The sequence below is a fragment of the Chiloscyllium plagiosum genome, unplaced genomic scaffold, assembly GCF_037043375.1.
Source record: "Chiloscyllium plagiosum isolate Xiang-an unplaced genomic scaffold, Cpla_swu_hap1 HiC_scaffold_40, whole genome shotgun sequence".
Lineage (NCBI taxonomy): Eukaryota > Metazoa > Chordata > Chondrichthyes > Orectolobiformes > Hemiscylliidae > Chiloscyllium > Chiloscyllium plagiosum.
Genome location: NW_028270178.1, coordinates 44279487 through 44305680, shown reverse-complemented (window position 1 = coordinate 44305680; position 26194 = coordinate 44279487). Strand labels below are relative to the sequence as shown.

The following is a 26194-nucleotide window of genomic DNA, read 5'->3' as shown; positions in this document are numbered from 1 at the left end:
GACTGAAATTGTATCTTCCGACTTGAATGCTGCCTTATCTGCTGTGCTTCTCCTGCAACATGCTTTTCAATACTGCACTTATTCAGGCAAATAGGAAGTATTTAGTTATGTTTCTTATTTCTGGCTTGTAAAGGAATAAACGACAGGTGGGGAAAGAACCCAAAGAAGGAGAAGAACAGTTGGACGATGGAGTGGATAACGATCTGGCTTGGAGAGTGAAAACCGGTTAATGAAGATTTTTAGTTGCTATTCGTAGGTGGTGTGTAATGGCAGGCAATCTGATAGATAGGCTTCAAGGAATAAATAATTGCATTACTTGCTGAAGAAATCCCGGATTCTGACTGATCTTGTCGCCACAAAAGGCTGGTTCAATTAAATTCTCATAGAGACTGGGACTTTCACTGCAAGTAGAGAGGCCTTTTGGCCCTTCTTGCCAATGTCAGGCATTAAGCGACTATCCACCGTCATCCTATTTTCCAGAACTTGTTCTTCAGGTTTATGCGCTGTGGTGCTTCAAGTGATCATCGATTGCTTTTTGCAATTCCACTAGCTCCAGCAAAATGCCATCACCACACACATATTCCTCTCACCTCCCTTCTCTGCCTTCCGCATGAAACCTTCCATCTGGGACACACTGATGCATTCTGCCTTCACTCCCAACACCTCCCCACACGGTACTGTGGAATCTTCCCCTCCAATTGCTGAAAATGTGAAACATGCAGTCATGAAATATCAGAAATAGGAGCAGCTGTCAGCCCTCCAGCCCTTCGAGTCTGCTCTGCCATTCAATCGGTTCATGGCTGATCATTTCGTGCGTTCAGATCCATTTACCCGTCCTCTCACTGTATCCCTTACTTCCTTTATTGTTCAAAAATACGGTCATGGCCTTAAAAACTTTTACTGAAGTGGTGGCAACTACTTCACTGGGCAAATAATTCTAATTTTGAAAGTGAGGACTACACATGTTGGAGATTAGATGTAAGAGTGTCGTGCTGCAAATTGCATAGCAGGTGAGACAGCATCTGATGAGCAGGCAAATTGACCTTTCATGCAAAAATCCTTCATCAGGAATCGAGGATTCCAAAGAGTAACAACCCTTTGTTTAAAAAGTTCCTTATCAATTCTGTGCTGAATCTGCTCCGTCTAATATTGAGGCTGTGCCCTCTTTGAGATGGACGTGATTGTGAATGTGAAAGATACTATTTAAGGAGGCGTGGTGAATTTCTGCGCTTAATCTTGTGGATGGTACAACCTGCATGTCTGAGTATTTGGTGGAGGAGGAAGTGGATCTGTGTCGATATTGTGTCATTCATGCGGTGCTGATCAATTTGGCCGTTCTGTTCTGGGTGGTGTTGGGCAATGCATTATTGTTGGAACAGCAGTGAGGAGTCCTCATGGAGGTTCTGACTGAAATGTATCTTCCGACTTGGATGCTGCCTTATCTGCTGTGCTTCTCAACCCAATTCGCACAACCCAATTCCTGAAGAAGGGGTCATGCCCGAAACGTCGATTCTCCTGCTCCTTGGATGCTGCCTGACCTGCTGCGCTTTTCTAGCAACACATTTTAAGCTGTGCCCTCTTTTCCAGATTTCACCCGCCAGTGGAAACATCCTTTCTACTTCTATTTTACATATTCCCTTCAATATTGTACATATTTCTATAAAGTCTCTCTTAATTCTTCTGAATTCCAATGAATATAATCACAATCTACTCAGTCTCTCCTCATAACCATAGCCCCTCAACTCCAGCATTATCCCAGTGTACCCCATCTGCACCCCTTCCAGTGCCAGTCCATCTTTTCTCAAGTAATGAGACCTAACCTGCTCACAGTACTCTAAGAATGTCGTCATCAGCACCCTGTACAGCTGCAACATAACCTCTCCCTTTCGTAATGAAAGACAACATTCCATTTGCATACCTAATTCCTTGTTGTACCTGCAGACTCGATCTTTGTGATTCATGCACAAGGACACCTACGTCCCCCTGTACAGCAGAATGCTTCAACATTTTAGTCGACAAGTAATAACCCTTTCTCCTGTAACTTCTAACAAAATGGATGACTTCATATTTCATCTGCCAAATCTTTGCCCATTTCGTTAATGTAACTATTTTCCTCTACAAAGTTTGACATTCCTCTGCACACTGTCCTCTGCCATTCATTTTCGTGTCATCTGCAAAGTTGGACGTGCTCCAAATTGTCCCCAACTACAAATTATTTATATAAATTGTAAATAATTGCAGTTCCAAAACACATCACTGAGGCACACCACTACTCACTGGTTGCCAGCCAGAATAGTACACATTTATTGCCACTTTTTGCTTCCTGTTATTTAACCAAACCGAGATACATACTTATACTCGACCACGAACACCATGCATCCTCAATTTATGCATCAGCCTCTTGTGGGCACCTTGTCGAAGGTCTTTTGGATATCTAGGTATACCGCATTCAGTGTGTCCTCGTTGTCCACCATACTCGTCATGTTTTCACAGAATACCAATATATTTGTAAAGCATGACCTGCTCTACATGAGTCTGTGCTGTGTCTGTTCAATCTCTATCGCAGTGACATCTTATCCCCTTCCTTGATAGTGGACTCAAGCACCTTCTCTAATACAGAAGTTAAGCTAGTGGGTCTATAACCCCCTCTCTTGTCATCCTTCCATTTTTTTAAACAGTGACGCCAGATTTACTGTTTCCAATCTGCTCGAATTGCCACAAAGTCCAGCGAATTTGCAAGATTTCCGCCTGTACACCTGTTAGTTCCCCCGCCAACTCTTTTAACACCTTGGGATGGATTCCTTCAGCGACAGGAGACTGTCTATCCTTAGCTGCATTAATTTGCCCAACACTAGCTTTTACGAAATTAAGATTGTTTTCAGGTCCTCACTGACATCTATCTCTTTTCAATTACTGCCATGTATTAGTGTCTTCCACTGTGAAAAACGATACAAAATAACTGTTCAATGGCTCAGACATTTCATCACATCCCATAACTAAATGCCTAAAGGACCAACGTTCACTTTAACCACTCTTTTTCGTTGTATATTTTTGTCGAAACTTCTTCTAAACGTCTTTACAATCTTTAAAATCTTACGATTCATTACAGCACTTTTGTTGCTTTATTTGATCGAGAAAGCTTTCCGAATCTTCCAGTTTCATGCTGATTTTCACCACTTCGTATGCCTTCTTCTTCAATTTGACAGTCTCCCTTATTTCTTGAGATAACCATGCCAGATTACACCTTTTTTTACTGCCCTTCCTTTACATTGGAATATAATTTTGCTCAGACCTTTGAAAAATGTAATTGAAAGCTTTGCTCATCAGCTGGCCCACCATATTTTTTTTTGTTTTGAGTCTTCTTTAGCCAGGTTCTCCCCTATCTATTGTAGAGCTCCTTGTATATGCACAGGAATCTGGCATTGGCTTTTAACTTCACGCTCTCTCTCTGCATTCTCAATTCAAACATACTGTAATCACTCCTTCCAAGCGGATCCTTAACGATAAGTTTTTAAATTTGTCCTGTCTCACTACAGAGAACCAGATCGACGATAGCTTGCTACCTCGCCGTTTGTTTGACATAGTGTTCAGAAAACTGTCACGATTAAATCCAGCAACGTACTCCTCAAAGCAACATTGACTGAGCTAGTTCGACCAATCTAAATGTCGATCAAAATCCTCAAAGTTAATATCCGTCTCATTTTGACCAGCATTACTTATTTCTTTGTCTATTTATTCCCCCAATGTAATCGTTTATTTTGTGGTCTACAGACTCCGTCTATCAGTGAACGTTTCTTCTTAGAATTTCTAATTTCCAACAAAATGGATTCAAACTCATTCTCGATCGAAGCTATACCATCTCACAGTTCTGCGTTGAAGTTGTTCTTGAATATCAGTCTCTTCTGTCTGTCCTTACGGAATGTCTGAAAACCCTGGATATTTAACTCGCAGTCATGACCACCCTGTAACCATGACTCCGTAATGGCTACCAAAAATTATTCATTCTAAACGATTTGTGTCATTAACTCTTCAACCTTGTTCCAATTGCTACAATCATTTGGGAAACTGACTTCATGATAGCTTTCTTAGCCTCATGTTTTCCAACATCTCTCATAACATCTCCTGAATAATCCTTCCTTTTAACATCTTGTTTCTCCTCAACTGTCCATTTACGTCCTCCCTCCTAAGTATCAAATGGCCCAAAAATACCTTCCAGGTGAAGAAACACTTTGCCTGCCCTTAGCACAACCCAGTCTACTACATTCACTGGTCGCTATGTGGTCTCCACTATCTTGGGAAATGAAGTGTGGACTAAGTGACTGCTTTTTCAGAAAATCCAAGTTCCATCTTCAAGAAAGACCCTAAACCATCACTTCCCCGCCCCATTAGCGGACCAGCCCGTTCCTTGGCCAACATCTCTGCCTCAGGCTTAGTGCAGTGTTCCGGAGAAGCTCAGTACATGCGTGAAGAACAACATCTCATTTTCCATTTGGGGATGCTGCAGACCTCTGTAATCCATCAATTTCAATACTTTTAGGACGTGAACTCATCCATCTCCTCGCCCTCTCCCTCACACGGCACTCCTTGTTATCACAAATGCAGCCATTACACACTATCCATGTTTAGTCACTAACAGTCGCCATATAAAGCTACTCACCCTCCCAGCCTGATCATTATCCATTAGTTTGCCCAATTCTTCTTCTCTCTCTTTGAGTTCGACACCAACCTATCGTTTACTTCTTACCGCAGTCCCACCACCCTATCTTTTGCATATAGGTCAATATTTCATAGGTACCATCAGTTCTGAAAAAGGGTCACTGGACTGGAGATGCTAACTCTTATTTCTCTTCTAAGATGCTGCCAGACCTGCTTGGCTGGTCCAGCACCTTCTGCTTTTGAACATGTTCCTTGGCCCACATCTCTGTCTCAGGCCATCTGACACTGTGAATGATCAAGGAACAAAGGTCATGCGTGTGCCCTTTTAGTAGCCTAAGATTGTCCGTGCTCAATGATCCTCTGCACCGAAGACAGTCCTCTGTTCCTTTTGAAAACTTCTCTTGTCGATTGATCCTATTACAATGTGAGCCACAGGCATCAACTTCTTTGGTCTATTAATTCAGCATGGGATTTGTATCGCAGTTCTATTTTGAATGCGATCAACAACAGAGAAAGAGAGAAAAAAACTCATGTCAAATCTGAACAGACTGGAGTTTCTGCAGGAGGTGGAACTTAGTGACACTTTTTCAGATAGAGAAAACTAAAACACTTTCTCACTCTGACAATGTGCTATCGAAGCTAAAAGGATTTATAGGCGCAAAGGCTGAAACAGCTTTTTTCACTTATAATACCTGAATGATCTTCCTCCAGTGTGATAGTACAGTTGTGTCAGTAAATGGGATAACTGAGCGAATCACCTTACATATGCAGCCGGGGAACAGTCCTTGTGTGGTAATATATGGGTACAGAATGCAGGGACGAGGGACTGAGAGTTTCTTGAGCCGTTTCACATCGTGACTGAGACGGTATTGGAGTTTTGACAGGGTAAAAGTGGGCAAATGCACAGTTCGGGATGGAGTTATGATTCACGTTGCTTTGTGAGAGAAAATTACACGTGTTCTGGCCAATGTTTTACATTCCTTTTTGGCCACGAGGGCGGAGTTAGAGGATTTCAGGACTACGAACACAGTTCCAGTTTTCACTAAGGCTGGCAGAGATAATGCAGCAAGTTACAGAGCAGTGAGTCGACCATCACATGTAGGGAAACTTTTGGAGAAGCCCTTTAGGGAGAAAATTAATTGCAATTTCTTCAGAGAAAGTTTGACCAGCGAGAGTCAGCATGGTTTTGTCAGAGGAGGTCATGCCTGACAGAACAAATATTTTTTTAGGAGGTGATCAGATGTGTAAACGAGGACAATGAAATTGATTTAGTTTATGAGGATTTTAGAAAGCCTTTGACAAGATCCCACAACGGAGGCTGGTAACAAGGTTAATATAAAAGGGATACAGGGTCACGTATTAAGTTGGATCCAAACTTATTTGGGTGGTGGAACCCAAAGGAAGGTGTTGTTTCTCTGACGTGGAACGGGTATTCAGTGGTGTACCACAAGATTCAATGCTGTGTCCCTTAATGTTTGTGATTGCACATAAACAATATAAAAATAATATTGGGGAAATGATAAGAAAATTTGAGGAGGATATGAAGATTGGCAAAGTGGTTAACAGTGAGGAAGAAGGTCTTAGGTTCCAGGGTTTCAGAGGTGGATTTGTCAAATGAACAGATGGGGGAGCTGAAAATAACAATAAAAACATCAGGCGATGCATTTTGTAAGTAACACGTCATGGAAGTACTCAAAGAACGGTAGGGCACTGGAAAACCCAAAGGAACAGAGTCACTTTGCATGTGGGTCCACAGATTCGTGAAGGCAGCAGAATATAGTAGTTAAGAAGAGAAGCACGACTTTATAAGTCACGGCTCATATTGCGAGAGCAGGAAAATAGGTGTCACATGTAGAAAAGTTCGTGAAGAAAGCATTTAGCACGCCTGCCTTCATAAGTCGGAACATTGATTATTGGAGTTCACATGTCACGTTCTGGCTGTACAGAGCATTAGTGGAGCCACATTTAGAATACTGCTGACAACTCCGATCACCTTCAACCAGAAAGATATTGTAAAACTTGAAAGAGTGCAGAATAGATTTACAAGGATGTTACAGTTTCGAGAGGGCTTGAGTGGTAAGTCGAGAGTGTTTGAGCAGGGGATTTTCCCGGCAGTGTTCCAGGCTGGTGTGTAAACTTCTAGACGTTTATAAAATCATGATTGGGGTCGGATCGGTGACTGGCCTAGGCCATGGTTTTACCCAGGATGGTGGAATTCAAAACGAGAGGGCACAAATTTAACGTGTTTTACACGGACACAGTAAACAAGGGACAAAGTGTGATAGAGCGATATTTGGATTTCCAACAGACATCATCTCAACTTAGTCTTCGACTTAATGAAAATTGTCATGTACTTGGGAAAATAGTTTGAAAGGTAAACCATGAAGAGAACGATAAGGATATAAAAATTGAGTGATGTCGAGATGAGGAAGTTTGTGAGTAATATATTGACCAATGCAGTATGAAGTGGAGAATGAGATGTTCGCAGGAACATTCAATAACGACCCTTTTATTTAAATTAGATATTACAGGACTCTGAAATACAGAGGGACCTGGCTGTCCTGCTTTCTGGATCACATTAACATGGTCTGCCGGGGTAGCAACTGATTAGGAACGCAATAAGTCTTTTTATTCATTTGTTCAGCAATGACTGGGCCAACATTTATTTCCCCACTCCTATCAGTATTTGAGACGGTGAGACCCTGGTCGAAACACTGCATTTCATGATGTCTTTTTTTTGGAGAAACGAAGTGTTGCAGTTATCAAATTGCAGCTTTTTCTTTGCCTGTTCACAGTTTAATGTTCAACTATTCAGTTGATATCAGAGAATGCAGATTTTCTCCAGCAATTATGTTTGTGTTTCAGATTTCCTGCATCCACAGTTTATTTTTATTTAGTAATTTGGATGATCTGAGTTTTATGAGGAATGGAATGTTGCAAGCTGTCAAACATGTGACAGAAGATTCAAACTTCAATTTTCCGAAGCAGATCAGCTGAGATGGGAATAGAGTCAAAAAGTGTGGTGCTGGTCAAGCAGCATCCGGGGAGCAGGAAATTCGATGTTTCGCGTACAAGATGTTCATCAGGAAGGCTTGAATCGTCGATTCCCCGCTCCTCAGATGTTGCCTTACAGGCTGTGATTTCCAAGTGCTACACTTATTGACTTTGATCTCCAGCATCTAAAGTTATCACTTTCTGCTGAGGTGCGATACAGTCAGGTAGTGTTCCTGAGATGTAACAACGTGGTCGTGATGACAGAGTGAATTTGTAGTTGAAAACTTATCAATATTATTCTCCCGATCCCACTCTGCCAAGGACAGGCTGTTTCGATGGAGCTTGTTGTTACAGTCAGTCAATTTGACAGTTGTGCATTTGGCAGGTCGCGAAAACGTGAATTCCCAACGCGTTGTTTAGTCTCGAATACAATACGGGGACGTTCGGTCTTGGGTCTGCCACGGCCTAAATTTGAAAGTGGGTTTGCATGTGCACAGTGGTTGTAGTGTATATTTGTGTCTGCGAGTGTAACCACTTATATTTTCTGATGGGTTTTAAAAATGAAGCGAACAACAGAATGTTGATTTTCATTTTACTTTGATAATGTAAATCTGAACCAAAAATATGAATTGTTGGAGAAACTCAGCAGACCCCTCAGCATCTGTGGAGAGAAACTGAGTTAAAGTTTCAGATCGACAGAAACACGTTACTTATACATTTCTATATAATAACGCTGGGAAAATTATCAGTCTTATCTTTTGAATCAGGATTTTTATCAAAATATCTCAATGACAGACAACCGTCACCTTTACAAATTCAGAAGGACTTTATTGACTGTAATGCTGTTTCCGTTGCTCACAGTTGGTGAAAGGCTGTGCTTAAATGATTGCCTTCTTTCGTTTCCTTTCTCTCAGTTTGCAGCAATGTCGAATAGAGAATTGGTAATTTCAGTGTCTAACTCAGCATGTGTCTCCATATGTCTCTCTTTGTCTCTGTGCATCCACCTCACCCTCTTCCTGTTACACATTCTCCGACACTCTGCCTGTCCATACAGTTCTTCACCTATTTCGGCTCTGTGAAAAGTCTGACATTTCGAGACAATTTGAGTGTGCAGCTGCTGAGAGGCTTTTTGCCCACTGAATGGAGTGCGTTGAACTGGGCTCACATTCTCCGGTTAATGTGTCTGTCACTTCAAACCAGGCAAGGCGACACTTCTTCCTCAAACAATTATGACTGTTTCGAATTCAAAATAGAATACCTAATCCACAAGAAAAAAATGCAATTACACTACAAATGAAGAAGCACATTGATGTATATATTGTTGGTTTAAATGTATGAACGGTGGCATCAGAGAATGAGAGTGATCAGTTGTTGGTATCTCTGCCATTCCCACAAAATTCTCCGGCAAATCTGCAGCGTCTCCTGCCTCATCTCGTTATTCCGACCTGACTGGGAATGAAGGAGGGGGAATAAAAGAGGAGGAGAAGTAGAAGTGCTTGTGGAATAATGGAAAGAAACCACAGACATAAGTAATAGTTCGGAATATTAAAAAAAATGGCATTCACTGTTGGAACTTAACCCGGATCACCAAATCATAACTGGGTGAAAGTCCACAAACGTGCTCAGTTATTTTTGTGAAGACTTGAAACACCAAGCCCAAGTATGAACGCAACAAGTAGGCACCGCTGGGAGTTGAACCCAGGATTTCTTGTTTACGAGACAAGCGCTTTAACAAACTAAGCCACGGCGCCACAGCAGCAACCCCCTCACCCATCCATATTTTGTTTTAAAATGGCATTCATTGTTGGAACTTAACCTGGATCACCAAATCATAACAGGGTGAAAGTCCAAAAAGACACTCAGTTATTTTCACAAAGACTTGAAACACCAAGGCCAAGTTTGAACGCGACAAGTAGGCACCACTGGGAATTGAACGGATGATCTCTTGTTTACTAGCCAAGCGCTTTAACCAACTAAACCACGGCGCCACAGCAGCGGCACCCTCATTCATCCATATGTGGAGTTGCTTAACCACTTCCTCACAGTCCTTGGACATGTGTTTTCGGATCAATGTTGCTCACAGAGAATTGTATTCAATCCTCGAATTTTCAAATACAAACAGTTTATAGCTGAAAATTATCCACTGCAAAGGCACAGAAAAGCATAATCTCTTCTTGCATTCATTTAAAACTGGTATTTTCACCTGGTTAAAGTGACAGGAGAAAGAGGATGTGCTCATTCTATCGGGGCCCATGAACCACGTTAATACACACAGAGGGGACATCACATCAAGAGGAACAAGGTCATTGCGGTGAATTGACTAGCTGTAATGTGTAAGTAAGTATAAGCATTGGGCAGTAAAAGCTGACCCAATGGCACCGACATTGAGTTTTGCACCATCAGTTCCGCGCTGACTTCCTGCCTTATGTCTCCCAGGCATCATTGTCTATCTCTTTATTTCACTGTCTTCGTCCACGTCTCAACTTATTTCAAACGATTGCAGATGTCTGATAGGAACCTTTAAATTTTCGAAACGGATTCCTGGAGTATAGTCGTCACTCAATGGGAAAGGATTCACTGCATATCCAGAATTACCACAGTGATGGAGGGGATGAATTACTTTCCTGAAGCTTTCAACGCCTCAGCACAGACATGCAGCTCGTGGGGTATTTCCAGGATTTACACTCAGCGACACTGAAGGATCAGCGAGATACATCCAACTCGGAAAGATGATATGATTGAAGGGGCATTTACGGTGGTCGTCTCCCGTGTATCTGCTGCCTTTGTCGTAAAATACGGATAGAAGCAATTACTGACCGATTCTGGCAGGATCTGGGTGTGTGCTCTGTATGCAAGCAAGATTTGTTTTCATTCTAATAATTTACAAAAAGAGAAATAAATCTTCATTACCTGAGTGGGAATTATATCCAGGTATGTGCGATGCAAACTCGGACTCCGAAACAGGGACCTCCTGTGATGATGACTGTAAAATTAAAACCTGACTTGTAGACACTCTTGTGTCTGTCGTTGACTCCATAACAAACTTCAGCTGCAAAGTTGCTCACTAAAAGTTTCGTAAAAGTTCATATTATCGCACTGGATTTCAATATGAAGAAAGAGGAGCTGTGATAATATGATGCTGTTCAGCAGATGTCCTGCAGGAAGGCACAGAACAGGCTGGTGGTCACAGGGCCTTATTTTGATGCGCTGGTATCCGGTGAGCTGGCAGCACCAATAAAGGTGTCGTGATACTTGTCTGATTCCAGATCCCGGGCTAGAAATGACCAGAGTTTTCTCGCCGAACTTGTTTAAGGTCTTGAAAGGAAGACGCCATGACTCAGATTATGAAAGTACATTTCACTGGAGTGGATCATGTAATTGCGTAGTGACTGTGAATACAGCAATGGAAACGTCCAGCAGACATGCAGGCAACACTGAAGGAGGCACGTGAAGACGAATGTGTTCAAGTTGCCAGTGAAAGGCACTGCTTCACAAAGTGTGACGTATTGAATTAAAGCAGTGACGCTAATTATCTTTGCTGGTTCTTCACCTTGGTAATCTTGTATCCCCCCGATATAAATGTTGCACCGACCTTTGAACTATTCTCAGCTCATCCCCTTACAAAAAACTATCATCACCCATGTGCTTCTCCAAGGATTGTTTCGATCTCTCTAATGTGGCTGAGTTAACTGCACTGACAGGCAGGTGATCCCGCGCCCTTACCACTGTCTCAGTAAAGAACCTGCCTCTGACATCTGTCTCAAATCTATCACATCTCAATTTGTATTTATATACCTTCATACAAACTGACGTCATCATCCTAGGAAAATGACTTTCATGTCTACTTATCTAATTCTCTGATCATCTTGTATGTCTCTATCAAATCCCCTCTGAGCCTTTTTCTTTCCGATGAGAACAGACCCAAGTTTCTCAGCCTTTACACATTAGGCCTTCCCTCCAGACCAGGCATCATGCTGGCTCACTGGTTAGCACTGATGCCTCATAGTGCCAGGGACCCGGTTACAATTCCAGACTCGGGCAACTGTCCGTGTGGAGTTTGCATATTCTCCCTGTGTCTGCGTGGGTTTGCTCCGGTTTCCTCCCACAGTCGCAAAATATGCAATTCAGGTGAATTCGCAATGCTCAATTGCCCGTATTGCCAGGTGCATTAGCTGGGGTAAATATCGGAGAATGGGTCTGGGTGGGTTTATGTTGGGAGGGTCGATGTGGACTTGTTGGACCTAAGGGTCTATTTCCACACTGTAGGGAATCTAATCTAAATCTCTTCTGCACTTTTTTCCAATGCTTTCACATTCTTCCCGACATACATCCGCACTAGCGTATTGTGTATTTGCAGCATGATATTGCGGCTCCGGAACTCACTCCCTCTACAAATGAAACCTAATACACTGCATGCCTTCTTAACAGCACTCTCAACCTGGGTGGCAACTTTCAAGGATCTATGCACATGGACTGCAATATCCCTCTTCACATCCACACTACCAACAATCTTTCCATTGACCCAATACTCTGCCTTCCTCTTATTCTTCCCAAAGTGCATCACCTCACATTTAGCTGCATCGAACGCCATTGGCCACCTCTCAACCCAATTCTGCAGCCCATCCAAGTCGCCCTGCAACCTGTAACATATTTCCAAACTGTCCACTACTCCACCGACTTCAGTGTCATCTGCAAATTGACTCATACATACACCTATGATGCGCCTAAGTTATGTATAGAAATAACAAACAGCAGTGGCACGAGAACAGATCCTTGTGACACAGCACCAGTAACTGGACTCCAGGTTGTATATTTTCCATCAATTACCACTCGCTGCCTTCTTTCAGGAAGCCAGTTTCTAATCCAAATGGCTAAATCACCCTCAATCCCATGCCTCTGCATTTTCTCAAACAGCCTATCACATGGAACCTGAACAGAAGATTGTCTGAAATCCATGTATACCACGTCAACTGCTCGAACCTCATCTCCATGCTTGGTCACATTATCAAAAAAAAAAACTCAATGAGGTTTGTGAGACATTGCCTACTCTTGGCGAAACCATGTTGACTATCTGAAATCAAATTATTGCTTTCCAGATGATTATACATCTTACCTTTAATAATCCTTTCCAAAACCTTTCCTACATCAGAAATATGGGTCACTGATATATAATTACCTTGGCCATCTCTGCTGTCCTTCTGGAACAAGGGCACAACGTTTGCGATCCTCTAGTCCTCTAATACTAAACCTGTAGACAATGACGACTCAAATATAAAAGCCAAATGCTCTGCTATCTCCTCCCTAGGTTCCCAGAGAATCCTCGGACAAAGCACAACCAGCACAGGGGACTAGTCTACTTTCACTCCTTCTGGAATTGATCACACCTCTTCATAACTAACATCGATTCTTTCTATTCTAATATCGCTTATTTCATTCTTCTTCCCGACATTATTCTCCTTTACCTGAGTGGAAACCGATAGGAAATGTTAGTTTAGTACTTCTCCCAACTCCACAGGGTCCCCAATCAACATCCCACTTCTGTCTTTGACTGGCCCTATTCCTACCCAAGTCATCATTTTAATCCTCACATACCTACAGAAGGCTTTAGGTTTCTCCTTTATTCTATTTGCTGAAGACTGCTCGTCTTCTGTAAAATCTCTTTAAATCCTTCCTAGCTAATCGGTAACACTCCATCGCATCATCTGAACCACCTTGTCTCTCATCACATGAGCCTCAATCTTCTTATTAACAAGAGGTGCAATTTCTGTAGTATTCCATGGTTCCCTTACCTTTTCAATTCTTCCCTGCCTGACCGAGATATGCCTATCAAGGAAACGCAATATCTGTTCCTTAAATCAGCTCCACATTTCCATTGTCTGCATCCCTCGCATTTTTCTACCCTATTCTATGCATCTTAAGTTTGCCTAATCGCATTATAATTGCCCATGCCCCATCGATAACGTTTCACCTGTGGCATGAAAGATGTAGTCTGTAGGGAAATGGATGTTGTTAACTGCAGGAAAAGAACTGTTACAGAAGAGGAAGCGCCGGATGTATTGGACCGGCTAAAAGTTAATAAATCGCTGTGACGTGATCAGGTCACACCACAGAACTCTGTGAAAAGTGAGACAAGTGATTTATGGATCACTTGCTGAAAATTGTGTCATCGATCATCACAGGTGAGGTGCCATAAGACTAGGCTGACTAACATGACACCGCTAATTAAGAAAGGAGGTAAGGAAAAGCCAGGCAACGACAGACCTGTGAGTCTGACGTCGGCGGTGGGTAAATTGCGGAGGGAATCCTGAGAGACAGGATTTAATGTATTTGGAAATGCAAGACTGATTATGGATGGTCAGCAATGGCGTGATGTGTGGGAAATTATGTCTCCTTAAATTGAATGAGTTCTTTTTTGAAGAATTAACAAAGAGGATTGATGAGGGCAGACTCGTTTACGGGATCTCTGTGGATTTCTGTAAGGGAGGTCGACAATATTCCACATGGGAGACTGGTGAGCAAAGTGAGGTGATCCAACCATTTGGATTCACAACCGGCTCGAAGGTAGAAGACAGAGGGTGGTGGTGGAGGGTTGCTTTTCAGACTGGAGGCCTGTGACCAGTGGAGTGCCACAAGGATCAGTGCTGGGTCCTCAACCTTTTGTCATTGATATAAATGATTTGGATGCGAACATAAGAATACAGTTAGTACGTTTGCAGGTGACACCAACATTGGAGGTGCAGTGGACACCGAAGAGGGTTATCTCAGATTATAGCAGGATCTGACCAGATGTACCAATGGGCTGAGAAGTGGCAGATGGAGTTCAATTCAGATAAATGCGTGATCCTTTATTTTGGGAATGCAAATCTTTGCAGACTTATGCACTTTTTGGTAAGGTCTTAGGGGGTGTTGCTGATCCAGGAGACCTTGGAGTGCCGCTTCATAGCTCCTTTAAAGTCGTGTCGCAGGTAGATAAGATAGTTAAGAAGGCATTTGGTATGTTTTCCTTTATTGGTCAGAGCATTGAGTACAGGATTCGGGAGGTTATGTTGCGGCTGTGCAAAGACATTGGTTAGGCCACTGTTGGAATAATGCGTGCAATTCTGGTCTCCTTCCTATCCGAAAGATGTTGTGAAACTTGAAAAGGTTCTAAAAATATTTACAGGGATGTTGCCAGGGTTGGAGGATTTGAGCTACAGGGAAAGGCTTAACAGGCTTGGGCTGTTTTCCCTGGAGCATCGGACGCTGAGGGGTGATCTCATAGAGGTTTACAAAATTATGAGTGGCATGGGTAGGATAAATAGACAAAGTCTTTTCCCTGAAGTCGTGGAGTCCAGAACTAGAGTGCATAGTTATAGAGTGAGAGGGGAAAGATATAAAAGCGACCTAACGGGCAACGTTTTCACGCAGAGGGTGGTACGTCTATGGAATGATCTGCCAGAGGATGTGGTAGATGCTGGTACAATTGCAACATTTACGAGTCATTTGGATGGGTATATGAATAGGACGAATTTGGAGGGATATGGGCCGGGTGCTGGCAGGTAAGACTATATTGGGTTGGGATATCTGGTCGCCATGGACAGGTTGGACCGAAGGGTCTGTTTCCATGCTGTACATCTCTATGACCCTATTACTCTATGTTGTGCCCAGACCCGACTATGCCAATGCACTTCTGCTCGTCGTCAAATATTCTGAACTTTCAGATAGTAATTGTTTAATGTCGTCAGCAAATTGCACTTGCCTGTTCCCGAGCTGACATATTTTCCAAATCACATGGCTAAAACAAATCCAATTAGCCTCAGTATATATATATATATATATATATATATATATATATATATATATATATGTGTGTGTGTGTGTTGTCAAACACAGAAACACGTACAGAATGCAGGGATTTCATTTCTATATTAAACAAGAATGTACATTTATCAATAGATAGTATATCAACTGCAGATAAACAATGACTAACGATACCATATCACTGGAATGCTGATAACCTTAATCCTCTCGTACAACTTCCACCACAAACTTCCAAAGGCAGTCATAGAGAAAAAAAAAACATGGTGTCGTTGTTGCACATGAAGCATGGGAAGGCAGTTCAGTAGTCCCTGCCCATAGGAATCACTGAGATTATTCTGTTAACTTTTCAGGATACTCTGCGGTAATTGGTTGTGTCAGCTTTGTTTTGCTTGACACTGCTTCGACATGGTGGAAAACCCTCCTGCTGAACAAACCAAACACCCAGGAAACTGGCTTCACCTCAGAATTTTTTCGCAGTATGAGTGACAAAGAACTCCCAAATTCCAGTACATTTTAAAAACTCAATGTGTTCCTTAACTCTAAAAGTGAACATTTAGCAAAACCATTTACAACTCTAAAACCAGTTTCTCTTAACTAATTGTTATTGGCCTTCAACTGTACAGCAACATACTTTTCCAATAACCATGTATTAAAATTACATCAACTTAATTTCAAAACCACACAACGGCTTTCAGTGACAGTTTCCATCTCCCTCTGGCTATAGGTTTCCCTGGGTCATCTTCGATATTTTCGTTCAAGGATATTTCGTATGAAAAAGGAACTTCGATCGGGAATAATTTGTGGACAGTTTACTCTATCGATGACATTAAGTCTCAGTCTGTCTAACTGTCAAGATGTCTGATTCTTTACTGCCCAAGCATTGGATTATACCAGTGGTATGATATTTGCAAAACAATAAATTCAAAATAATCAGTTTTTAATTTGCTGGGCCTAATTTAAGCTGATGTATTTTTATTAATTTGAATCATTGTAAAAACAAGAACCGATATTCGGGTATTTGTTTCACAATGAAATATGGTCTATTTTCAAATTTCCAGTACACTCTGATACTGCTAGTCAGTCACATGATTGGTACCTGCAAGCTCTCATTGCTAAACAGCCTTCCCTCTCTTTTTAATGTACATTTGACACCCGCAAATTTATAACATCTCCCCACTTACGAAAACGATATGAACCATTACAGTGAAAAACATTTTTTTTTCAGGTTTTATCCACCATTACAAGGAAATGCGTTGGGACTTAATGTTACTTCATATTAATTCCTGCGCGCGCGCACACACACACACGCACACACACACACACTTATCCGTTCAACCTTATCTATAGTTTTTTTCTGTTAAATCAGCAATAACGCACCTATAACCAAATTATTATGAGCCATAACATGTGCAATGTCTAAATTAAGAGTCTGCAACAAAAGGCTCCAACGCATAAAACTCACATTCTTGTCTTTTATTCGTTCCAAGAATGTAAAAGGATTTCAATCTGTCACATAAACATTAAACTGTTGGAAGGCCAGTACGAAACTCAATAATTCTTTCTTTCGATGGTGGAGTATTTTGTCTGGTGGGGTGTGGAGTTTAGTGTGCAGTAAACAACTGGCATTCAATTCCATCATCATCTTCGAACAGCTGTACAGCTCCAACGCGTATGTTGTTGGTGTCGAAATTGCATGACCGATGTTATGTAACAAGAACCTCTCCTCTGCTTTCGTGAATGTTGATTTCTTTCAGTTTATTACTAGTTTTGCTTCTCTTAATCGTTCAAAGAGCTCTGCCAATTGCAGCATGTGATCTCCCCATGACTCACTAACGATCACCACATCATCTGGATGGACTGCACGGTTTCCTAACGCAGCCATAAGCCATAAGGTCATGAGCCTTTGGAATGTGGCTGGTGCATTTTTCATTCCAATGTGCATCACTTCGAATTGATGTAACCTATTTGAAGTCAGGAACACTCAAACCTCTTTGTATTTCTCTGATAAAAGTATCTGCCCATCACTACGCAGTAGTTCCCACTACCTAATGTTACTAGCTTATCCAAATTTCTCGGTACAGTCTGAGTCGGTTCGGTGATATTTTCGTTGAGCTCCCATCCAGTTCCTTCCACACTTGCATGGCTTTGAAAGGATTAATCCTATAGGGGTGTTATTTTATCAGAACAGCATTCCCTACTTCTAGCCCATGCACAATGGCATTAGTCCTCCCCATGTTATTCTTGCAAATGTCGTCACACTGCTGCTATCTTTCAACTGCGTTTTTTTTTTTTCCTGCGGCAGTTAGCTCACTGACGCATCACAGTATTCAGGGACTTCCTCATTGTTTAATTCGCGGTCCATCAAAAGCCCCATCATCTGAATTTGTTTTCTCTTCTGTTGGGCAGTAATTAACTCTGTTTTTTTTCAGTGCCCTCTCTCTGCTGTAACAAGGTTTAAACGTGTTCATATTACATGCCCGTCACAGTTTTCTTCTATCCGCATAAGACCATTAGACCATAAGAAACTAGAGTGGAAGTAAGGCCATTTGGACAATCGAGTCCTCTCCACCATTCAGTTATGGCTGATGGGCATTTCAACGCCACCTACTCGTATCCCTTAATTTCTTGTGAGATTGAGCATTTATCAATCTCTTCACTGAAGACATTTAATGCCTCCGCCTCCACTGTGCTCCAAGTTAGTGAATTCCACAGGTCCGCCATTCTCTGGCTGATGAAATGTCTCCTCATTTCCTTTTTAAGTTGACCCCCTCTCAGTCTAACGCTGGGCCCACGAGTCGTAGTATCCTCACGAGACAGAAACAATTTCCGAGCGTCCACCTTTTCCAAGCCATCTTGTATGTTACTATTAGATCTCCCCTCAGCCTTCTGAACTCGAACGAATACAATCCTAGGATCCTCAACGATTCATCGTTTGTTAGACATACCATTCCAGCGATCATCTGTGTGAATCTCCGCTGGAGAAGCTCTCGTGCCAGTATGTCCTTCCTAAGGTTTGGTCCAGAACAGGACTCAGTATTCTAAATGGGGCTTAACCAAAGCTTTATAACGTCTTCGTAGCAACTCACTGCTTTTACATTTCAACTCTCTCTCGAGAGAAATGACAAGAATGCATTTGTTTTCTTAACCACGTACTCAACCTGCAAATCACTCCGCAGTGTACTAGCACTCCCAGATCCCATTGTGCCTTGGCTTTATGAATTTTCTCAACGTTCATAAAGTAGTCCTTGCCTCTGTTCTTTTTTTCCAAAGTGCAAGACCTCGCGTTCTCTCATATTAAATTCCATCAGCTATATCTTGTACCATACTCCTAAATTGTCCAAGCCTTTCTGTAGCCTCCCCAACACCTCAGAACTACCTGCCTGTTCACCTAACTTTGTATCTTCGACGAACTTCGCCAGTGTGCCACCAGCCTTTTAATCCAGATCATTTATATATAAAGTGAAGCTGGGACCCCAACACTGAATCCAGCATCTTTATGTGACAGTTTTTCCTGACTCAACTTTTCTTCTTAATTTTATAGGAATCACTAAAGCTGGCTATTGAGTGAGTGTTACAACTGGTTATACGTCGCCTCCACGGAAAAACATCCGAATTTCAGAGATTTTATCTGCCCCCGTACCTTTCTACACTGTGCCACTTCAGGTACTGTTTAACTAACTCACCTACCCGATTTTATCCCTGCATCACCTCCGACACATAATCCAAGTGCGCGATCTCCTACTTTGGCCCTATGAATTTCTCCGTAATTATTTTCAAAGGGCCTCTCACTCCATGTCCGAATATTACGTCCAAGGGCATAAACCTAGGAGATTTGTTTTGGGGTATGCCCATTGGCAAACAATGCAAATAGGATACTTTTATCTCAACCATTCGGGTAGCCCTGGCAGTACTCTCTTAACACGGTATTCAGCATCTCATGCCTCCTTTGTAAAGCTCCATGGGATTCAGGATGGAACGCACTTGTTTTAAAGTGCTGTATTCCTTAGCCATCCACCACTTCATCAGTTAGCCGAGTAGTAAAATTTGGCCTTAGTTTGATTGAATATTCCTGGGTGGCCCATACCATGTGAAGAAAGCTATTGATTCCACGACCTTTTTTTTTCTTCTTCCTCCGTAATGGAATTGCCTCCACAAATCTGTTTCCCATTTCCATTATGGTTAACAAGCACTGCTTCTCGTTTCTAATTTGGGGAGGGGATGTGCAGAGTTAGTTATCACCTGCATGAAAGCTTCTTCCAATGTGTTAATTGGCAATAAAGTTGCTGTTTTTATTACTGCTGTGGCTTACGTAGCATTTGGAACATATGACATGTATGGCAAACGTTATTTACATCCTAATTGCATTCGAGGCCAATACGAATGCTTCCGTACCTCAGCCTGAATCGTATTTCCACACAGTTGACTTTGTACTGGTAGTTCATGTATTACCCATAATACTTCCTTTATTGCTATTTGCAACACAAGCTTGTGCATTTCGGCCCAGTTCTCCTCTGCACTCTTCTGCATGGTGTCCATGTTAAAATAATGAGCATTAGGAATAAACTCTGACTCATTTTCTGAGTTTCCGTCAACATATATATCTGTTATTGTCTCGTCTTTCAGTTGTAAGTCCATTAGCCTTCCATTTAATCACTTCTCCCTGACCATCTGCCAGTTCCAGTTTTCCTGAACCATTACATCAAGCAGTGTGCCCGCTAATTGAACCTCAATTTCTTCGTCTTTCTCTTCACATTCTATTTCGTGCAGTGACCAATGATAGCGGGATCGTTTTACTACACAGTCTGAAAACATGCCAGGTTACTTACCTTTTAACTCTTCAATTCTCTGGTCTCCCTTGGTGTCTCCACAACACCGGTGGCACTCCCACCTTGGATACTGATCAATAGATCCCAAGAAAAAACTGTATTCCTGGAACTCACATTCGATCACGACTCCAACTTGTCTTGAGTTTGCTTTCCAAACTGATCTTACAATATACTCTAAATTCCTGCCCAACTATCCCACAAATTACCGTTCTCTCGGGTAACATGTCAGAACGTGTGCAAAAACATTCATCTCTAGATCCTGTATCTCTGAAAATGGTAACATATGTCCCTTCTCTGTGTGTTCTTTCTGAGTAAACTTTACCCACAGCGATGATTATTTTCCAGATCATGGACTCACTCCATACCCAGCCCGTATATAAGCTGTGCACTATCCAGTAGCGCCTCAATTGTACTTGGGGTTTCTTTTACTATATTCACGAATGCCAATGGCTTAGCCTCTTCCATCACATCTTTTCCCACAGTGGCTTGAGTTAATGACCAGTACAGTGACTTCATGTGTCCTCCTTTACCACTGTGGAAACACCTGCCAGATATCACTTCCTGTTCCTCCTATTGGGATTCTTTGTTAACCTGTTGTAGACTAGTGCCAACGTGCTCTTAACTTTGTTTTGCAGAGTGAGATCTGTACTTCTCCAAATTTCTGTCCTCACAGGATGGACTTCTTGTCAAAAGCTGATCGTTGCCTTGTGCACCAGTGCATATTCACCTGCCATCTCTGCTGCTATTCTCGCTTATTGGTTATTGTTATTCCAAACAAATTCTTGTCAGCTCTGGAAGTGACTTCTTCAAAACTCCTCCAGAAGATTAATCTCTCTGATAGCCACGTCGGCCTTGGCTATTTTGACTACGGCACCCATCTATCAAAATTACGATTTTAAATTCTATCGAACTCAACATAGGTCTGATCTTGTTCCTTCCTTACTTTTCTAAAGGGCTGTCGATACGTCTCTGGTACTAACTCATAAGGAATCAAAACCAGACTGCTTGACATCTTCATAATCACTTGACACCACAACTGACAGCACTGTAAATACCTCACTCGCTCTGCCTACCAACCTAGTTTGAACGAACATTTCCCACAATTTCAACACTCCAAATGCAGTGTCAATTGTTCAAATGAAATAAAGAAAGCTTCTAAATCACTCTCTTCAAAATGTGGAAGCGTTGTAACATATTTGTGTGTATCACAATCTTCTCTCTTCATACAACTTACACTCACCAGAACGAAGGACCCGATACCCAACATGAACAAGACGAATGTAGTGTACAAATTACCATGCAAGGACTGCACAAAACACTATACAGGACAAACAGGAAGACAGCTAACAATCCGCATACATGAACATCAACTAGCCACGAAACGATACGACCAGCTATCCTTGGTAGCCACACACGCAGACAACAAGCAACATGAATTCGACTGGGACAACACTACTATCATAGGGCATGCCAGACAGAGAACAGCCAGGGAATTCCTAGAGGCATGGCATTCATCCACAAACTCCATCAACAAACGCATCGACCTGGACCCAATATACCAATCACTGCAGCGGACTGCTGAAACTGACAACCGGAAGCGGCAGGGACAGACCACTATAAACACCGGAGGAAACATCAAAGTAGCGCTTCGCAGGAGGCTCCCAAGCACTGATGATGTCGCCTAGCCAGGGGACGAAACGTTTGCAACAGAAACTTCCAGCTCGGCGAACAGAACCACAACAACGAGCACCCGAGCTACAAATCTTCGCACAAGCTTCATACTTTCCATTTTATTTCTGCGTATATCCTCATGTGATAATAATTAATCTTTCAGGTCATTTCGATCTTTTTTGTGAAGTTAACTCAATAATTTATCAATTTATCAATTAATAAAAGAATAATTTAGCAATTAATGTAGGCAAGTGTGAGGGAGGAGATTGCAGAGCCATTGGCCTTGATTTTTATGTCCTCGTTGTCTCAGGGAATAGTGTCAGAAGACTGGAGGATAGAAAATGTGGTTCCGTTGTTCATGAAGGGGAGTAGGGATATCCCTAGTAACTATAGGCCGGTGAGTCTCACTTCTGTTGTGGGCAAAGTCTTAGAGAGAATTGTAAGGGATAGGATTTATGAACATTTGGATAGGAATAATGTGATCAAGGTTAGTCAGCATGGTTTTGTGAAGGGCAGGTCGTACCTCACAAACCTTATTGAATTCTTTAAGAAGGTGACTAAGGAGGTAGACGAGGATAAAACGGTAGATGTGGTCTATATGGATTTTAGTAAGGCGTTTGATAAGGTTCCCCATGGTAGGCGACTGCAGAAAATACGGAGGTATGGCATTGAGGTTGAGTTGGAGGTTTGGATTAGGAATTGGCTGGCTGGAAGAAGACAGAGGGTAGTAGTTGATGGTAAAGTTTCATCTTAGAGTGCAGTTACTAGCGGTGTTCCGCAAGGATCTGTTTTGGGACCATTGCTGTTTGTCATTTTTATAAATGAGCTGGAGGAGGGGCTAGACGGTTGGGTGAGCAAGTTTGCGGATGATGCGATAGTCCGTGGAGTTGTTGTCAGTGAGGAAGGATAGATCATAGAACATAGAACATAGAAGAATACAGCGCAGTACAGGCCCTTCGGCCCTCGATGTTGCGCCGATCCAAGCCCACCTAACCTACACTAGCCCACTATCCTCCATATGCCTATTCAATGCCCGCTAAGGATGTGTCAGGTTACAGCGGGATATAGATAAACTGCAGAGCTGGGCAGAAAGGTGTGCAAATGGAGTTCAATGTAGGTAAGTGTGAGGTGATTCACTTTGGTAAGAGTAACAAAAAGATGGGGTACTGGTATAATGGTCGGATAATTGGTAGAGTGGATGAGCAGAGGGATCTTGGTGTCCATGTACACAGATCTCTGAAAGTTGCCACCCAGGTAAATAGTGCGGTGAAGAAGGCTTATGGCGTACTGGCTTTTATTGGTAGAGGAATTGAGTTCCGGAATCCTGAGGTCATGTTGCAGTTGTATAAGACTCTGGTGCGGCCGCATCTGGAGTATTGTGTGCAGTTTTGGTCGCCATACTATAGGAAGGATGTGGAGGCACTGGAACGGGTGCAGAGGAGGTTTACCAGGATGTTGCCTAGTATGTTAGGAACATCGTATGAGGAAAGGCTGAGGCACTTGGGTCTGTTTTCATTGGAGAAAAAAAGGTTTAGGGGTGGCTTAATAGAGGTGTACAAGATGAGTAGGGGTTTAGACAGGGTTGACCATGAGAACCTTTTTCCATGTATGGAGTCAGCTATTACTAGGGGGCATAGCTTTACATTAAGAGATGGTAGGTATAGGACAGATGTTAGGGGTAGATTCTTTACTCAGTGACTCGTGAGTTCATGCAATGCCATGCCAGTGGCAGTGGTGGACTCTCCCTCTTTATGGGCATTTAAACGGGCATTGGATAGGCACATGGAGGATATTGGGCTAGTGTAGGTTAGGTGGGCTTGGATCGGCGCAACATCGAGGGCCAAAGGGCCTGTACTCCGCTGTATTTTTCTATGTTCTATATTCTATTTTTGTCAACTTCCTCAGTACCCAATTTGATTTGCGGAATGCCGAATTTAGTATCCTCTGAACTTGGTTTTTCCTTCTGTGCTGTTGCAATTAGCATATTCTCTTCTTGATTTCCTTCCATATCAAAATACCTTTTGAGCATATTCACGTGGCACACTATGTGAGATTTCGTCCTGTCGGGAGTCCTTATCAAGTAATTTACCTCACTTTAATTTCTTCTCGATTTGATAAGTTCCATTAAACCTTGTTTTTAAAGGCTCACGTGTTACTGGACAGAGCACCAATACCTTATCCCGAATTGCAAAGTTGCGAATTTGTGCTTTCATATTCGCTTCTTGTTTCATTCTATGCCGTTATACTTTTAAATGCTATCTATTCGGATCCGGTTAAAAAGTAATTCTTCTGCAGCTGTTTTTGCTGGGATATTGTGTAATGGAATTGCCTCTGGAAATCTCGTCTAAACATCCAATATTGTTAATACATACTTGTTCTCACTTTTTTTTCGAGGTGCGGAACCTACGCTATCAAACAGGACACTTGTGAAAGATTCCTCAAATGTGGAATCGGTATTAACGGAGCCAGTTTTATTCTTGGCTTAGTGTTCCGATTAGCTGACATGTATGACACTTCTAGCAAAATTCAACGACATCCTTATATAGTCCAGGCCAGTAAATATGTCTTTGTATTTTAGCCTGTGTTTTCCACACCCCTAAATGATCTCCAAGTGGAGGTCATGCGTCACTTGCAGCACTTCCTCCCTATGACTAAAGGCAACACTATTTGACAAATATCTACCCATTTCTCCTCTGCTTGAATGGTTCATTGTCTCAATTTCCTCGTTAAGACATCAGTTGTTAAGTAATAACACACAGGAAGCATTCACTCTCGTTCTCTGCATATGCTTTTTAATATAAATGTTGTAACTTTTCATCTTTCTTCTGTAATTCAATCAACTTAGCAGAGCTAAATATACTTGTTTTTTTTTACCTATTTGTTCATTCTCTGTCCCACTTGTCTGGTCAAAAATCTCTCGGTAAAGCTATGTCGGCTTCCTTATTTGTGCCTTTTGAAACCATCTGCTTCAGCTTGTGCGTCTGTGATCTTGTAAACACACAATCAATGAAAATTCATGGATAAACATTTTCCATGTCTTCAATTTCCTGCGCCTGCACTGGCTTTGCAACTAGAGTAGGAAATTATATCATTATGTAAGGACAAATTGTATTCCTGTATCTGACAGTATTTCCAATACTGCAACCATAAATTCTTCACACTTCTCTCGAATCTCTTGCCTCACTTTATGTAACTGAACACTTTTTGTCTCACCATGAATTAATGTGATCAGCACATTTTCTAGAAACAATTACTCAGAAGAACATATCCCCTCATCTTTCAGCATTACAGACTGGGGTATCCTGTGTTCCTTAATATTATAACCTCCTTACCTATGACTCCGAGTCTATGTGAATAAACATTAAGCTTGCATGTGTATTTAAAAGTGGATCTATCATTTCCTCCTTCATCGACCTCTGATCGTCTTGTACACTCTGAGGCAGTTGTCTAACTTCCCTTGTGTCTCTTGTTACCAGTCATACAAAACTTCCAGGCTTGTCTGGTTTTCCGACAGCAGACTTTCTCCTAGCCCACTAATACTGCAATTTCGTGTGGTCCATTTTATTACAATGAAAACACCGGTGGTTTCTAATTTATTTGTCCCCCTCAAGGCATTCTTTCTTACCCTGTGGTAAGTAATCCTTATGATTTTCACTGATACCTACCTTACCCTTTCCACGTGAGAATGTCTCTTTGCCCCTATTACTGTCTTGCATTGGCTGAAGATGTTTCTGTTTGCCAAACCGAGTTTTATAGACCAGTTCATAATCATCAACCTCTTCAGCTGCTAATCTTGCTGTTATAAATTTGTGCTGTTTCCCATGAGTTTGCACGACTTCAGACAGTAAATAATTTTAATCCTCCAAAAGAATTACCATTCGCAGGGCATCATGGATCTTTAAAAGTGTTATCCATCTGTCGAAACTACTCTGTTCGGTTCTTTCAAACACAATGTATGTTTGACCTGGGTCCCTACTTAGATGCCTGAAGCGTTGCTTACCGGCTTCTGATACAAACTTATCTGCACTTAAAATGGCTTTTTTTCATCTCCTTATAATCCCCAGATTCTTCTTCTAATAGTTCTGCGATTACATCACTAACCCTACATGCAAGTCGCTTTTGGATCAACAAAACCCACATTGCCGCGGCCACTACATTTGTTTAGCCATCTTTTAAATTGAAGTGAAAATGGCGCCCACGTCCTTCTCACCAAATTTAGACCACGCTTGAACATACCTGAACACTTA

At 42.0% G+C, this 26194-nt stretch overlaps 1 non-coding gene across 1 annotated transcript; it reads right to left on the bottom strand.

Annotated features, from left to right (window-relative positions):
• Window positions 1–9327: 9327 nt before the first annotated feature.
• On the bottom strand, window positions 9328–9401 carry trnat-cgu (transfer RNA threonine (anticodon CGU)). The gene has a single exon. It is a non-coding gene; the product is annotated as a tRNA-Thr (tRNA).
• Window positions 9402–26194: the final 16793 nt, after the last annotated feature.